The 14,233-nt window shown below is 39.0% G+C and overlaps 1 pseudogene across 1 annotated transcript in view; it reads left to right on the top strand.

Moving 5' to 3' along the window:
• LOC308609334 (sodium/potassium-transporting ATPase subunit beta-3-like) overlaps window positions 1-11,762 on the top strand; it is a 28,377-nt pseudogene extending 16,615 nt beyond the window's left edge. Inside the window, exons 4-5 of the transcript in view lie at window positions 10,842-10,968; window positions 11,164-11,762. The product of the transcript in view is annotated as a sodium/potassium-transporting ATPase subunit beta-3-like (transcript). The remainder of the gene's footprint in view (window positions 1-10,841; window positions 10,969-11,163) is intronic.
• The last annotated feature ends 2,471 nt before the right edge of the window (window positions 11,763-14,233 follow it).

Raw genomic sequence — 14,233 nt, 5'->3', positions numbered from 1 at the left:
TCCCAGAGAGCATGGAAGAATACAACATGCATCTCTGATAGTAACCTAGGAAATCCAAAAACTGAAAGGAAATCCCACCAATTGATTTGAAAAGAATGTAACGGTCTTTCTTTCAACCCAGGTTCTATCAAACCAATTCATTGTACCACACAGAAATGGTATTGAATTTACCACATCATGTACAAACTAGAACTTATTTTCCTTTTGGCTGTTAAATTTCCAAAGGCTCTCCGTGGCATGATTGAGCTGTGTGTTTTATTCTAAATTTAATTTCTTTTCAGAAAGGAGGTTGCAGGGAGAGAGGGAACTTACATTTAATGAGTAACTACCATATGCCAGACATTTTATATATATTTTTGCATTTAATTCTCACCACCACTCTGAAAATAAAATACTATTACTATCGCCATTTTACAGATGAAGAAATGGTTATTTAGAAAAGTTAAGTAGTTCTTTCAAGATCATTCTACAAGTGAATGAAATAAGCAGGACTCAAATCCAGGCTTTGTTTCACTCCCAAGCCTGTGGTGTTTATTAGGGTGCTTCTTTTTCAGATGGTGAGCTTTCACGCTTCAGCGTCATGTTGATTTTAACTGACTAAGTAGTAGAGTTACTTTTTCATTCAATGACAGAATGAATGTAAATACCTTCATGGTACATAAATAGTATTTATTATTATGAAGTGTCATTAGCATTCACACCCTAAACTCTATGGCTCTAACTGCTTGGTTACAGAAAATTCGATGTTCTATAGATCAGTGCCTTTCAAACTTAAATATGCATTCAGATCACCTGGAGGAATATGCTGAAAATGCAGACTCTAATCCAATAGGTCCAGAGTGGAGCCTAAGATTCTACTTTTCTTTCTTTTATAAATTTATTTATTTATTTAATTTATTGGCTGTGTTGGGTCTGTTGCTGCACATGGGCTTTCTCTAGTTGCGGTGAGCGGGAGCTACTCCTCCTTGCAGTGCATGGGCTTCTCATTGCAGTGGCTTCTCTTGCTGCAGAGCACAGGCTCTAGGCACGCGGGCTTCAGTAGTTGTGGCGCACGGGCTTAGCGGCATGTGATATCTTCCCAGACCAGGGATCGAACCTGTGTGCCCTGCATTGGCAGGCGGATTCTTAACCACTGCGCCACCAAGGAAGTCCCAGATTCTGCTTTTCTAACAGTCTCTCAGGTGGTGCTGATGCTGTTTGATCTCAGATCATACTTTGAGTAGCAGGACTATGGAGTATTCCGCCATAACTATTTTTGGAATCCCCAGGGGTGCTTCTAGCTATCCAGGGATTTGTAGTCACAGATCAAGGATGTCTAGCTGAGTTACAACTCTCAAGCTTCTGGCTGTAGCTATTTTAGAGAGGTTCTCCTCTACACGAGAACTCTGCTTATGGTACCATTTCTATCTCCTTATATGAGTGGATTTGGAAATCTGCTATGCCAGATATTACTGGATCTGCATGCTATTGTAGTCCCTTGATGTTAACCGAAAATGCTGGCTGATGAACAATAGCAGCCAAGAAGAGGGTGAATCGGACAGGCAAACACTACAGTCTTTTCTGCTGCTTGAGAGGGAAGAGAGAGGGGGATCCCTGGACCATGGTTAGCATGGTTCACTCTGTAGGACAAACATATACCTATGGTGTAGATGAAATATCTGCATCAAATCACAGCTTGATGGCACAGGTCATGGAAAGTATCCAGCTCAGTCCCTTTGCTCTGATTCCATGCTTTTCAGGCAAATAAGTGATCACTGAAGATGGTAGTCAAGAACCATCATATCTGCTAATGGTCCTCCCACGGTGGGCAAGTGTTTAACAAGCATGCATTCTAGTCATTCATTCAGATAAACAATCTGTCAAAGACTACTAACACTAATTAGTAACTTACATGAACCAAATACTGGCTAAGAATCTAGAGATATAGTATCTCTACTCTCAAGAAAATTTCAGTATGGAGGGAGACACAGACAAGTAACCTACAGTACATAGTGATGGGGGTTAGGGTTATTATCAGAGCCCATAGCAGAGCCATCTAACCCAAATTTGGGATGGGTGGGGAGGAGGCAGCGCAGTGGTGTGCCGGTTAATGTTTAACAATCAGTTCTCTGAAAAAAATAAAAGCCCTGATTTGTTAGTGTTTGCTGATTTTCATGGTGGAAATGCTCCCATCATGGCCAGTTTCAAGCTACCAAATTGATATCACTGAACATAGAGTTGTGCATAATGGGCTCTTGAAAGTCAGGATAAGTTAATTCTAGCACACTATTGGGGTAGAGAAGGCTTCCCAAAGTGAATTATGTCTAAGAAGAGATTTGAAGGAAAGCTAAAGTTAGTCCATCAAATGTGGAGGACAGACAAAGGGATTCCAGTTAGAAGAAACAGCAATACAAATAACTCAGCATGGTCACAGGAAACAGGTTGATTTGGCAGTAAGTGTCGATAGTCTGAATTAAAGTGTAGGAGGGAATAGTGTTAAATTTCCCAGTAGGCAGACTAAGCATATATTGATATTTAGGGCACCAGAAGGGTGGAGGAACCAAGGAAAAGAAAAAATTAGTTCTGATGAAATTATTAGGTGTATAATCAATAAATTTGGAAGAAATGTCAAAGAAAAATTATTATAACACTTGTTAAAATGGTAAGGAAGACTTCATTCAAGATTATTGCGACAGGGTAGAGACTATTGCAGCAAGGGAGAGAGACTGAACTCAACTCCAAATACCACAGTGACAGCTGGGGATTTATAGTCTATGAGAAGAGTGAGGGGGTCAGTGTATAGAAAATTACTAAGAGGAAATATCAAGCATAGGGACATTCTTGCCAAACTGTCTTAACAGGATTCTTTGCTAAAGGTAGGCCAAGATTGAGTCTTAGTCAAGAAGAGGGCTCAGCGAAGCCTAATTAAAGTTTGGTCAAGGAAGAAGCCTTTGTCAGAAGCTATTTTAATTTTAACATACATGTGAGTTTAGTACTATTGAATTAGAGCAGAAATGAGAGTACTACAATATTTTTAATTCATAGGGCTTCTGGTTCTGGGGATGGGGAAAAGATACTTGGAAAGAGTCAAAAGATACTAATGCTGTAGAAATAGTAGAATTTCATGGCTGATTAGAGATAGAGGGGAAGAATAAATCAAGAATTACTCTGGTTTTCTAGCTTCTGCAAGTGATTGGATGGTAGTGCCCATGAGATAGGTAACATTGGAAGAGGAGCACATTTAAAATGAAGATGATGACTCTGCTATCAGACATGTTCGAATTTGAAGTACTCGAAGAACATCAAGTGGAGATGTCCAGCAGGCAGTCAGGTATATGAATCTGAAGCTCAGCAGAGAGGATTGGGCTGGAGTTATAGTCTTGGGAGTCACCAGTACATAGGCTGTAATTGTAATCATGAGAATGCCTCTTAAGGAAAGGGTATAGAGTGGGAAATGAGAAGAGGGTCGAGAAAAGATCCCTGAGGAACCCCAGCATATGGAAGAATCCAGCAAAAGAGACTGAGAAGGAGTGATTAGTGGAGTAAGAAGAAAATTAGTAGACAGTGGTACCCCAGGATTCAAGAGAGGAAACTATTTCAAAAACAGAATTCAACTGTTAAGGAATCAAGCAAGAAGGCAACAGAGATGTGTCCACTGGATTTGGCACATGGAGGTCTTCAGTGTCCTTGACAAGAGTAGTTTCAGTGGTGTGATAGAGATTCCATTTCAGATAGAGAAGCCATTTCAGAGTACACTGAAGAGTGAATGGGAGATTAAGAAGAGGAGTCAATGAGAATAGATAATTCTTTAGAAAAATTTTACTCTCAAGAGCCGTTGAGAAATTGAGTGGTAGGTGGAGAGGAATATAGATCAAGTGAGGGCTTTTCAAAGATGAGTGATACTAGAGCAGGCTTAGATGCTACTATGATCTATTAGAATGATCTATAAAGAGAGATAAGGATGTAGGCAAAGTATCTGAAGATACTGGACAGGAATGGATGCAGAGTACAGGTGGAGAATTGACCTTAAACAGCAGGCACTCATAATGTATAAACTCATTCTTAGGCACAGGCCTTATTGATAGAATGTCTCACCGTCTGTGGATAGGCAGAACATCAGGACATGAAAATATTGTAACATTTAGATTCTTCTGATGTTTTTTAAACCAGTATTCATTAATAAGCATTAATAAAACAGTTGTGTCACCTTCAGAACAGGGAAGTCCTCAAAACAACAAGGGACTTATTTTCCTTTCATTTAACAGCTATTTTTTGAGTAAACTGTGCCATGCAATGATCTAAATGCTGGAAATAAAATAGTGAACAAGTCATACCTGATTATTTCTCTTATAGAGCTTAGAGTCTACTGGGAGAGAAGTATATTAAACAAATAATTGTAATATGGTGTGATAAGGGCTATGATGGGAGAAGTACTCTGTCAACACTTTACCTTATGTGGGAGTGGAGGAGTTAGGGTCAGAGGACTTCTAGAAATAGATATTAAGTTGGTATCTGAAAGATAAATAGGAGTTATCCAGAAGAATGGGTTCAAGAAGTAGGGTGTGAGGAAGAGTTCCAGGCAGAGGTAACTGTGTACGTGAAGACCTTGACACCGAGAGAGTGTGATGCAGTTGAAGAACATAAGGTCAGTGTGACTGGACTGCAGAAAGTGGGAGGCAAAATGGTGGAAAATGAAGCTGGAGAGGTAGCAGGGACCAGATTACGCAGGGCCTTATATACTATGTTTAGGATCCTGGTATTTATCTCAAGACCCAGGGGAAGACATAGCAGGGATTTAGGCAGGGAAATGAGCCTGACAGGATTTACATTTTGAAAACATTCTAGCTGCACTTCTGAGAATTGATTGGAGGGGGCAAGAGTGGAGGGATAACTAAAAGAGTTGAGAGGCTAATGCAGTTGTTTGGATGAGAATTATGGTGACATTTGCTAGGATGTTAGGGGTGGAGATGGAGAGAAGGAGAAGTATTTTAGAAGTATTTGCAAATTAACAGCTCTTGGTAAAGAATTGGATGTGGAGAATGAGGGAGAAGAAGGTGTCAATGATTCCTAGGTTTTTGGCTTGAACAACTGGTTGGATGAGGCAATGGCAGCTTTTACTGAGACAGAGAAGTAAGGCAGAAGAGGAGGCTGCAGATGAACAAAGATTGGTTTTTTAGAAGAACTAACTCACTATCATCATTCTCTTACCAGATGCATCTGGTAGGACTCCAATCAAATAAAATTCCAAGAATATCTGAAAAGCTCTAGTATTACTTTTATCTTCTTAATATCTTGAGTGCCTATGGATGGCTGAAGGGTTTAGCTTATGTTTTTTTGACTTACTGTGTTTGACCTTCATAATTCATTTAATTATACTTCTTTTTCTGACCTCATTATTGCTTTTTCTGAACCACTTCTACCAAACTAGACCAATGGTGCATTTACGTTCATGCTGAGTTCAACTCTTAGTAGGGACATGAATTTATAGTAGGGACGCTGTAAATGTATGCTTCTTATATTTTTAATATGGATTTTTTCAAACATATATACCTAAGTAGATAGTAATAGATTAACATATTCTCACCAACTAACTTCAATAATTATCAATTTATAGTCAATTGTATTTAATCCATCCAAGCAGGATGGACTTTAAAGAAATTACTATTATTCATAAAACAATTAACAATATTTCTTAACATTATATTTCCATTTAGTGTTCTAATTTTCCTGAATACCTAATTTTCCTTTTACAGTTTCTTTGAAACGGGATTCAAATACATCCATACATTGTATTTTGTGGATGTCTCTTAAGTCTCTCAATTCATTGGTTCCCTGTCTCTGTTTTTATTTTAAAATTATTATTTCAATTTATTTGTTGAAGAAAACAGGTTGTTTATCCTGTAAAGTTTATCACATTTTGGATTTTGCTGATCACATCTCTGAAGTGTTGGTTAACATATTCTTTTGTTCCTTATACTTCCTGTAAACTGGTAGATCTAGTGCCTTGATCTGATTCAAGATTGATTTTTTGGGGCAGGAATATTTCATAAATGTTGTGTCTATTTCTATCAAGAGGTACAGAATATCTGGCTGAATCTCTTCTTTGTGATATTAGTGGTCACTGACAGTCATTACCTAGATTCATTATTTCATTAGGGGTTTATAAGATGGTGATATTCCAATTCTATAATTCTTCCTTCATTTACTAGTTGCAATATGTCTATAAAGGAAAAATTCCTCTCGAAAGCTATTTCATCACTCTGAGGGGCAGCTTGGATTCCCTTAGCACCATCCTCCAAAGGTGACCAATGAATATATTTTTCAGTGTCATTATTACTCATGGGTTTTTAACATTTTTGATGTGTTTCAATTCATAAGTTCATTGCAGTTATTATTCTTAATGATATTCAAATTGGCATTGTAGCCCTTTTCAAGTTGGTTCCTGAGTGCTTTTGACACTACCCCAATTGTCTTTGATAGCTTTCTTGCTTTCTGATATGATAATTAATAAACCAATATGAATAAATAATTTTAAATATTTATGACATGTTAAGTGCATGATTGTGGCTCTAAATTACCATTTAGTTATGCTTTGTATAACAGGATATAAACACCACCCTCGTCTGCAGTCTATGGAATGCTAAGTTGACACACAAGGCAGTCAAAGCTTCCTTTCATTCAATATCTGACTAATCTATGGCTTTACAGAAAAATAAACAGCCAGCACATGATTTCATCTCCTAAACAAAGCATTTACACTTATCTAAATATATTTTTTTAATGAGGTGGAATTTCTTCCTTCTTAAAAATATGTTTCTGGAACTACTTAAAAATTTGCATTTTCTAAATAGCTGATAAAAAACATTCCTCCATATTGTTGAAGAAGGGAGGCACTGGGACCACCAGTAAGACTTGGTTTAAGTATGCCAGTCAGACTTGACTTCTTTCCGTCCTGCTGCATCAGAGGCCATGCTCTCCTTTTTTGTTTCTTCTTTTTTGCAGCCTTTAGTGTCTTGGTTAGCCACCCCAGTCCCAGTGGATTTCTCTTTTGCTCCTCCTTTCCCTCTTGTTTGCACATTTTTCCTGAAGGTTTATTCTTTCTTGTTGCCTTTTGTTTTTTGCTTAGTCTCAACTTTGGAAGGAACAGGTTTGGCTACAACCTGTGAATCTCCTCTTGGGCTCTTTCTTTACTGCCTCTTTAGCTGAATTGACCTTCTTCTTAGAAATCTTGGTGGTGGCTTCAGTGAGGAAGATGAGTGCCTGGGTGCCTAGGAGTCTTCACAAAGCTGGGCTACTTTGCTGCTGCCAATCCCATAGCCTGAACTCCTGGGGCCCAAGATGGGAGTGGATCAGATGTCTGCCCATTATTTTGATCTAATATCAGGAATCTCTCTCTCTCTCTATCTATCATCATCCTCTATCACTATCATCTGTGTACTCATCCCTCTCTCTCCCTTTTTAGGTAAATGGTAGCATACTATACATGCTTTTCTCCACCTTGTCTTTTTCACCTTAGCAATATACCAGGAGATCATTCCAAAGTAGTATATAGAGTATATATTCCTCATTCTTTTTACAGCTACATAATACTCCTTAATGTGGATGTATTGCAATTGATTCAAACAGTCTTTTATTGATGGACATTTGTGTTTTTTTTTTAACCTTCTGCTATTACATATAGAACTGCAGTGAATAATCTACTGCATATGCTTTACTGTATTTTTGCCAGTGTATCCTTGGGATACATTCCTAGAAGTGGGATTACAGGGTCAAAGGGAAAAAGCTTTATGTAATTTTGCAAGATTCAACAACTTCCCCTCCATTGGGGTGGTACTATTTTACATTCCCACCATCAAAGCATGAGAATGTCTGTTCACAGCCTCACCAAAGACTATGTGGTCAAACCTTTGACTTTTTGCCAATCTGATAAGTGAGAAATTATCTTACCTTAGTTTTAATTTATACTTCTCTTATGAGTAAAGTTGAGTATTATTTCCTATATTTAAGCGTCATTTATATATCTTTTTCTGAGAACTGTCTTGACAGTTTAAAAAACTGTCTTGACAGTTTAAAAAACATATTCAGGGCTTCCCTGGTGGTGCAGTGGTTGAGGGTCCGCCTGCTAATGCAGGGGACACGGGTTCGTGCCCCGGTCTGGGAAGATCCCACATGCCGCAGGGCGGCTGGGCCCGTGAGCCATGGCCTCTGAGCCTGTGCGTCCGGAGCCTGTGCTCTGCAACGGGAGAGGCCACAACAGTGAGAGGCCCGCGTACCACAAAAAAACAAAACAGCAACAACAACAAAAAACATGTTCAATGTGTTTCAATCTGTTATAGTCTTTTTTATTTTTGGTATAGTCTTTTTTATGCTCAAGTTCTATCTTAGGCCAGTGGAAGACTCTTCAGGCTATCTCCTGTGTCCTTTTGACATGACCTCAGCATTCCTTAATTTTTTTACTCTAGTAATCTTTGACCACTTCTTTGCTAAATGATATAACAAGATATTCTAGACTTATCTTGTACATTAAATGCCTCAGAATTGGCATCAGCCATTTCTCTAAGCTGCTGGGGGAATAATAATTCTATTTGCTAAGCCTCATATCCACATGCACATTCATAGCACTTATCATTACCTGACATTACAGTGTATATTTGTCTGATTCTTCCTCTATATTCTAAGAATTTAGAATGTAAGCTACATGGAGGGTGAACACTTTGTTTTGTTCACTAATGTATCTCGAACACCTAGAACAAAACCTGATACACAGAGGTTCTCAAAACCTGCTTCTTTCCATTTATCAGAGGTCATGATTGCAGCCCTCTACATGAGGAGATGGGTGATCATCCGGAGACTGAGCCCAGGAGTCACTATCATTCATTCATTCATTCCTGTGTACTGAGTGGCTGGTATGTTACAGACAGTGTTCTAGGCAAGTTGGTAATGTTTGCATTAGGCCTGAGGCTCAGGCAAAACCTCTAGCCACACTGATCAGGCAGAAATGATTCCTCTTCAATGTCAAACTTGAGCTAAACTAATAGGGTCAAGTAACCACCTGGAATAAAAGGAAATGGTGGATGGGACTTCCCTGATGGTGCAGTGGTTAAGAATCCACCTGCCAATGCAGGGGACATGGGTTCAATCCCTGGTCCGGGAAGATCCCACATGCTGTGGAGCAACTAAGCCCATGTGCCACAACTACAGAAGCCAGCAACAAGAGAAGCCACCACAATGAGAAGCCCATGCACTGCAATGAAGAGTAGCCCCTGCTCACCGCTACTAAAGAAAGCCCACGTACAGCAATGGAGACCCAACACAGCCAAAAATTAAATAAATAAATCTTAAAAAAAGGACATGGTGGGAGTATTTTCTTCCCTCGGGACTCCTCCTTCATGCAATGAAGACATGACACCAAAGCTTCATACATTATGCAAATATATGTATATTTTACTTATTGTTTACATTTCCAGATGCTGTCTGTGATAGCTGTATTCTATGTAGTTTATGTGAGAGGGAAATCAGAGTAGGCCAGGACTAACATTTGTTGAAGTCTTATTGTGTGCCAGACATTTAAAAATAGATTTTCTCACTATATTTTGTATTATAGTCTCCTGGAAGATAAAGTAAGGAGGAAAAGAAAGCACATTTTTAAAAGACTTTATTTTTTTTTTAGATCAGTTATAGCACTTTCTTTAAAAAAAAGGAAATAGTATAAGGATTTTCTATTCTTTTCCTAGCTCCAGGAGGTAATTCATCTTACAACACAGAAGAGTCAACAGATACCATTTGCAAAGGATTTCCCATTTATTCCTCACACCACTGTGGTAAAGTGAGGGATTTTGTCACATCCACTGAGAAGACTGAGGCTCAGAGAGGTGATAACATATAAAACTCTATCAGTCATTTCTAGATTAGAGCAATGGTTCTCAAACTGCCTTGTGTCATCTGTATGACGTGTAAACACTAATTACTGGGCCCCATCTGGGTGAGGCCCAAGAATATGCACTTCTAACAAGTTCCCAGGTGATGCTGATGCTGCTGGTCCAGGGACCACAGTTGGAGAACTACTGATGTGAATAACAAACAAAAATGACATTTACCTTTTACGAGGACCTAGAGAATCACTGTGAGCTGAGAGGGCTGGTGGAGGTACATGGCCTGGGGTCAAAGCAAAGGGGATACAGAGTGTAGTGTGCCCAGGCCCATGCTTTGTGCCATTGACTCAGACAGTGGCTGACACTACGTCACTCTCCTTAAGTGTGAGGGGACCAGTCACTGGTCCACAGAACTGTTCATGTGGCATTGTGATTTCATCATGTCTCCCGCCCTGGGGAGCCCTGTGGGTGAGGGATTAAGCACCAGGCTCCCAAAATCTCCCTTGATCTTAAGAGCTATTCAGGTTACTTCTTATTAAATCCCTAATTCAGACCAGGCTATGGGAAGTTAGGAGAGGTGAAGTAAATCAGGGACACTGTCTTGTAAATGCCTGCTCAGCAGTGAAACCTGGAATTACAATAAAGCTTTCTCACTGTGTCCCGAAACTACCAGAGCTCTGAATGCTTTAATCTCCCTGTGCAGTCGATGGTGGCCAGGATATTATTTTTTGATCATTTTATATAGTGAGCTGTATTACTTGTAAATGATTCTATTACTGAAAAATTTTAAATGCCCTATGGCAAATAACAAAAACAATAACATCCCAGCAAAGCTTGTCTGGAATGGTTAGAGTAAATATTTGCAAATTAGGGCTAATTCTCATGATATATGAAAGCATTCTCAGCAACCAGTATAGAGAGATGGACAAATGATGCTGTGGCAAGCAACCTCTAAGACGGCTCCAATGAGCCGGAGCCTCCCTTCCTGAGCGGCGCCGGCCAGCCGGGGACCCCTTCCTGGAGCCCGAGCCTGGAGCCTGCGGCCCGAGCGCCCCCAGGGCCTTATTTGTACGTAGCGCGCCTTTGTACGGAGAGACTCTGGCGGAGGTGCCAAGCGGTTCAGCGAAGCCAGACCCTGCTCCACTCCCAGGAAGAGGAAATTTCCACCCCTGAAGCTGTCTTGTGACTAACGCTGCCACCCCAACCAGTCGGAAAGAGTGGGAGTATTGAGTGTGTACTGTACACTGAATGTACAGCTGTGGGTTAATCACACAAGCGCATCATACACGAAAACGCACTTGTATTTGAACAGTGAAAAGGCCCTTAAACAAAGGTTTGATCTTGCCCTTTTACCCAGGCTTTTATGGGTTCCTGGCTGCGCTCTTCTCATTCACAATGTGGGCTATGTTTCAGAATCTGAACCATGAGGTTCCAAAATATCGTGACCAGATAGTCCAGGACTTACGGTTTTTCCAAAATCAGTGACTGCGTTGGAATATTCATTCAATCTGTCTGATCCAGATTCCTATAAAGGGTACATTGGAGACCTAAAGCCATATGACTTAGAAGAACAGAAGAATCTCACAGTCTGTCCTGATGAAGTGCCTTTTGAACAGAGAAGTCCAGTTTATGTTGCATGTCAGTTTTTTTACTGTCTTACTTCAAGCATGTGGTGGTGTGGATGATCCTAAGTTTGGTTATACCAGAGGAAAGCCTTGTATTCATGTGAAAACAAACAGAGTAATTGAATTAAAGCCTTAAGGAGAACCAACTATAGAATGTATTTCGAAGGATGAAAACACAGCTACTCTATCAACTTATCCTCCCAATGGAATTATAGGAATAAAATATTTTCCATATTATGAGAAAAAACTGCATGTGAGGTATCTATAGCCATTAGTTGCCATCTAGGTCACCTTTGACCCTGCAGTACTGTAAAAGAAGTAACAGTCAAGTGAAAGGTAGATGGATTACCCAACCGAAAACACCAGGATGTTCTTGACAAGTTTTTAGGACGAGTTGTGTTCAAAATCACAGTGTGTGCATAGTAATGAGTTAGGATATCTCCACAGACTAAATATTATGTTGTCTGTCTTTATTTTGTATCAGCTGGACCTGCCATTCTAGAATTATGAGACCACCCTGGACAAAGGTAGGGTGGTACATGACACTGGGGTAACATCATAATGTGCTTCTAGATCATAGTGTTCAATGTCCTTTGAAGTAACTGCCTGTTGCCTCTGCTGCCTTTTGAATCAGTGGACAGTCACCAGATAGGGACTGTGAACACTTGATTCGAAACATGTAGAATGGGGGTCTTGTCCTATTTTTATGTGGTTTAATTGCCAAGTGTATAAACCTTGGTGTGCTGCCCTATATAAATATTTTATACATTTAACACTGGTTAAGTGTCATATTTTCATGCCAGCAAAGTTTAGGCATAAAATGGTACCTGACCAACATCAAATGACTTTATAGCTGCAAGAAATGTGATGTATGGAGAAGTTCTGTGAGGAAGAAAAAGGAAAATAAAAGTGAGTTTGAAAGGTTTTCTTGGTGTTTTTGTAAAATTATTTTTTACATGCTGAATTAGTCTGTGGATCTTTTTGATTAAGAGCACAAACTTTTTGTTGTAAAACATGTAAAAAATGTAGTGACGGGATTGTTTTTAGTGGTGGAACTAAATCTCTTATACACTATTTTAGACCATAGATGAAACACAACATTTTTAGGGTAGCCAGTATGAATATGCACCTAATTTTTTATGAAATTAAGTTCATAAGATTTAAATTGTATGATACTTTATGAAATATCTTATTACTGCTTTTATTTAGCAGACTGTGGACCCTAATAAAAAATATAAATTGTTAAGAACCTATTTACAAATGAGCCCTGAGATGAGAGCAACTATAAAAAGATCATCATTTTGATTTTGTGTTTCATCTCTTTCTACGGACTTGATCTGATTGTTTCTTTCAGTCTAAGTTATTTTTCGAAAAGCAAACCTGTTTTTTTTAAATTGAGCTATAATTAGCATATAATGTTATATTAGTTTCAGATGTACAACATAGTGATTCAATAGTTTATACATTATGAAGTGATCACCATAAGTCCAGTTACCATCAGTCACCATACAAACTTATAACAATATTATTGACTATATTCCCTATGTGTACATTACATCCAGGTGGCTTATTTATTTTATAGCTACAAGTTTGTACCTGTTAATCTCCTTCACCTATTTCGTCCAGTCCCCCACCCTTTTCCCCTCTGGCTTATGATGTCTGTAGAGGTGAAGCAATATATATCCACTAGTCCAGCACACAGAACCTAGGAAGAAGACATATTAAAGGGCCATGAATGTGAGAAAGAACCATTTACTTAGGTCATCCATTTTCAAAATAAAGCGAGATTTGACAGTGACTCTTGATAGAGACCCATTCCTTAAGTCTGTAATTGAGATAACTAAGTTAGAACATATGGGTAGATTAAGTATCCAAGTGAATGGAAAGAAGTAAAGGGAAAATATGTATATAAATTGTGAAAAAAAAGATGGCTCCAATGAGCCACGCTTCCTAGTATTCATGCACGTGCATGTGTAATCCTTGTACTTAAGTGTGGGCTGGGTTAAGAGAGATAAATAGTGAAGCCTTGAATTACTCGAAAGCTTTGTCCTTTGTGTCCTGAAGCTGCCTGGGCTCTGAGTGCTCTAATCTCTCTAGGGGTTGGCACTTGATGCTCCCCAGGGTACTGCTCAATTTCTATTACAATGGACTGTATTATTTATTTATTTATAAAATATACATAATATTTACCATTATAATCTTTTTAAAGTGCACAGTTCAGTGGTATCCACTGCATTCAAATTGTTGTACAACCATCACCACTGTCCATCTCCAGAACTCTTTTCATCTTGTTCCATGCTCATTAAACATTAATTTCCTGTTCCATCAGCCCCTGGTAACCACTATTCTACTTTCTGCCTCTATGAATATGACTACTCCAGGTGCCTCATGTAAGTGTAATCATACAGTATTTGTGTGTGTGTGTGTGTGTGTGTGTGTGTGTGTCTTCTTTCATTTGGCATGTATCAGAATTTCATTTCTTTTTAAGGCTGAATAATATTCCACTGTATGATAGTCATCCATTGGTGGACATTTGGGTTGTTTCCATCTTTTGGCTTCTGCTGTTAAAGAAAACCAGAGCTGTATAGTAGTTAAAGTATTAAGAACAGATTTTATTCAGGAACTATTGTAATAAGAGTAAAGAAACCTCAGATTATAACTGAGGTCAGTTCTGAGTACATCATGGGCAAATACAGGTTCATAGCCTGGGAGCAGAGTGGGGAGTCAGTGGATGGAAAATTGAAGCGGGGGGGGATT

The sequence above is a fragment of the Mesoplodon bidens genome (genome assembly GCF_964165515.1).
Source record: "Mesoplodon bidens genome assembly, chromosome: X".
NCBI classification, from domain to species: Eukaryota; Metazoa; Chordata; class Mammalia; order Artiodactyla; family Ziphiidae; genus Mesoplodon; species Mesoplodon bidens.
The sequence above is the reverse complement of the archived record's forward strand: the minus strand, read 5'-3'. Positions and strand labels throughout refer to the sequence as shown.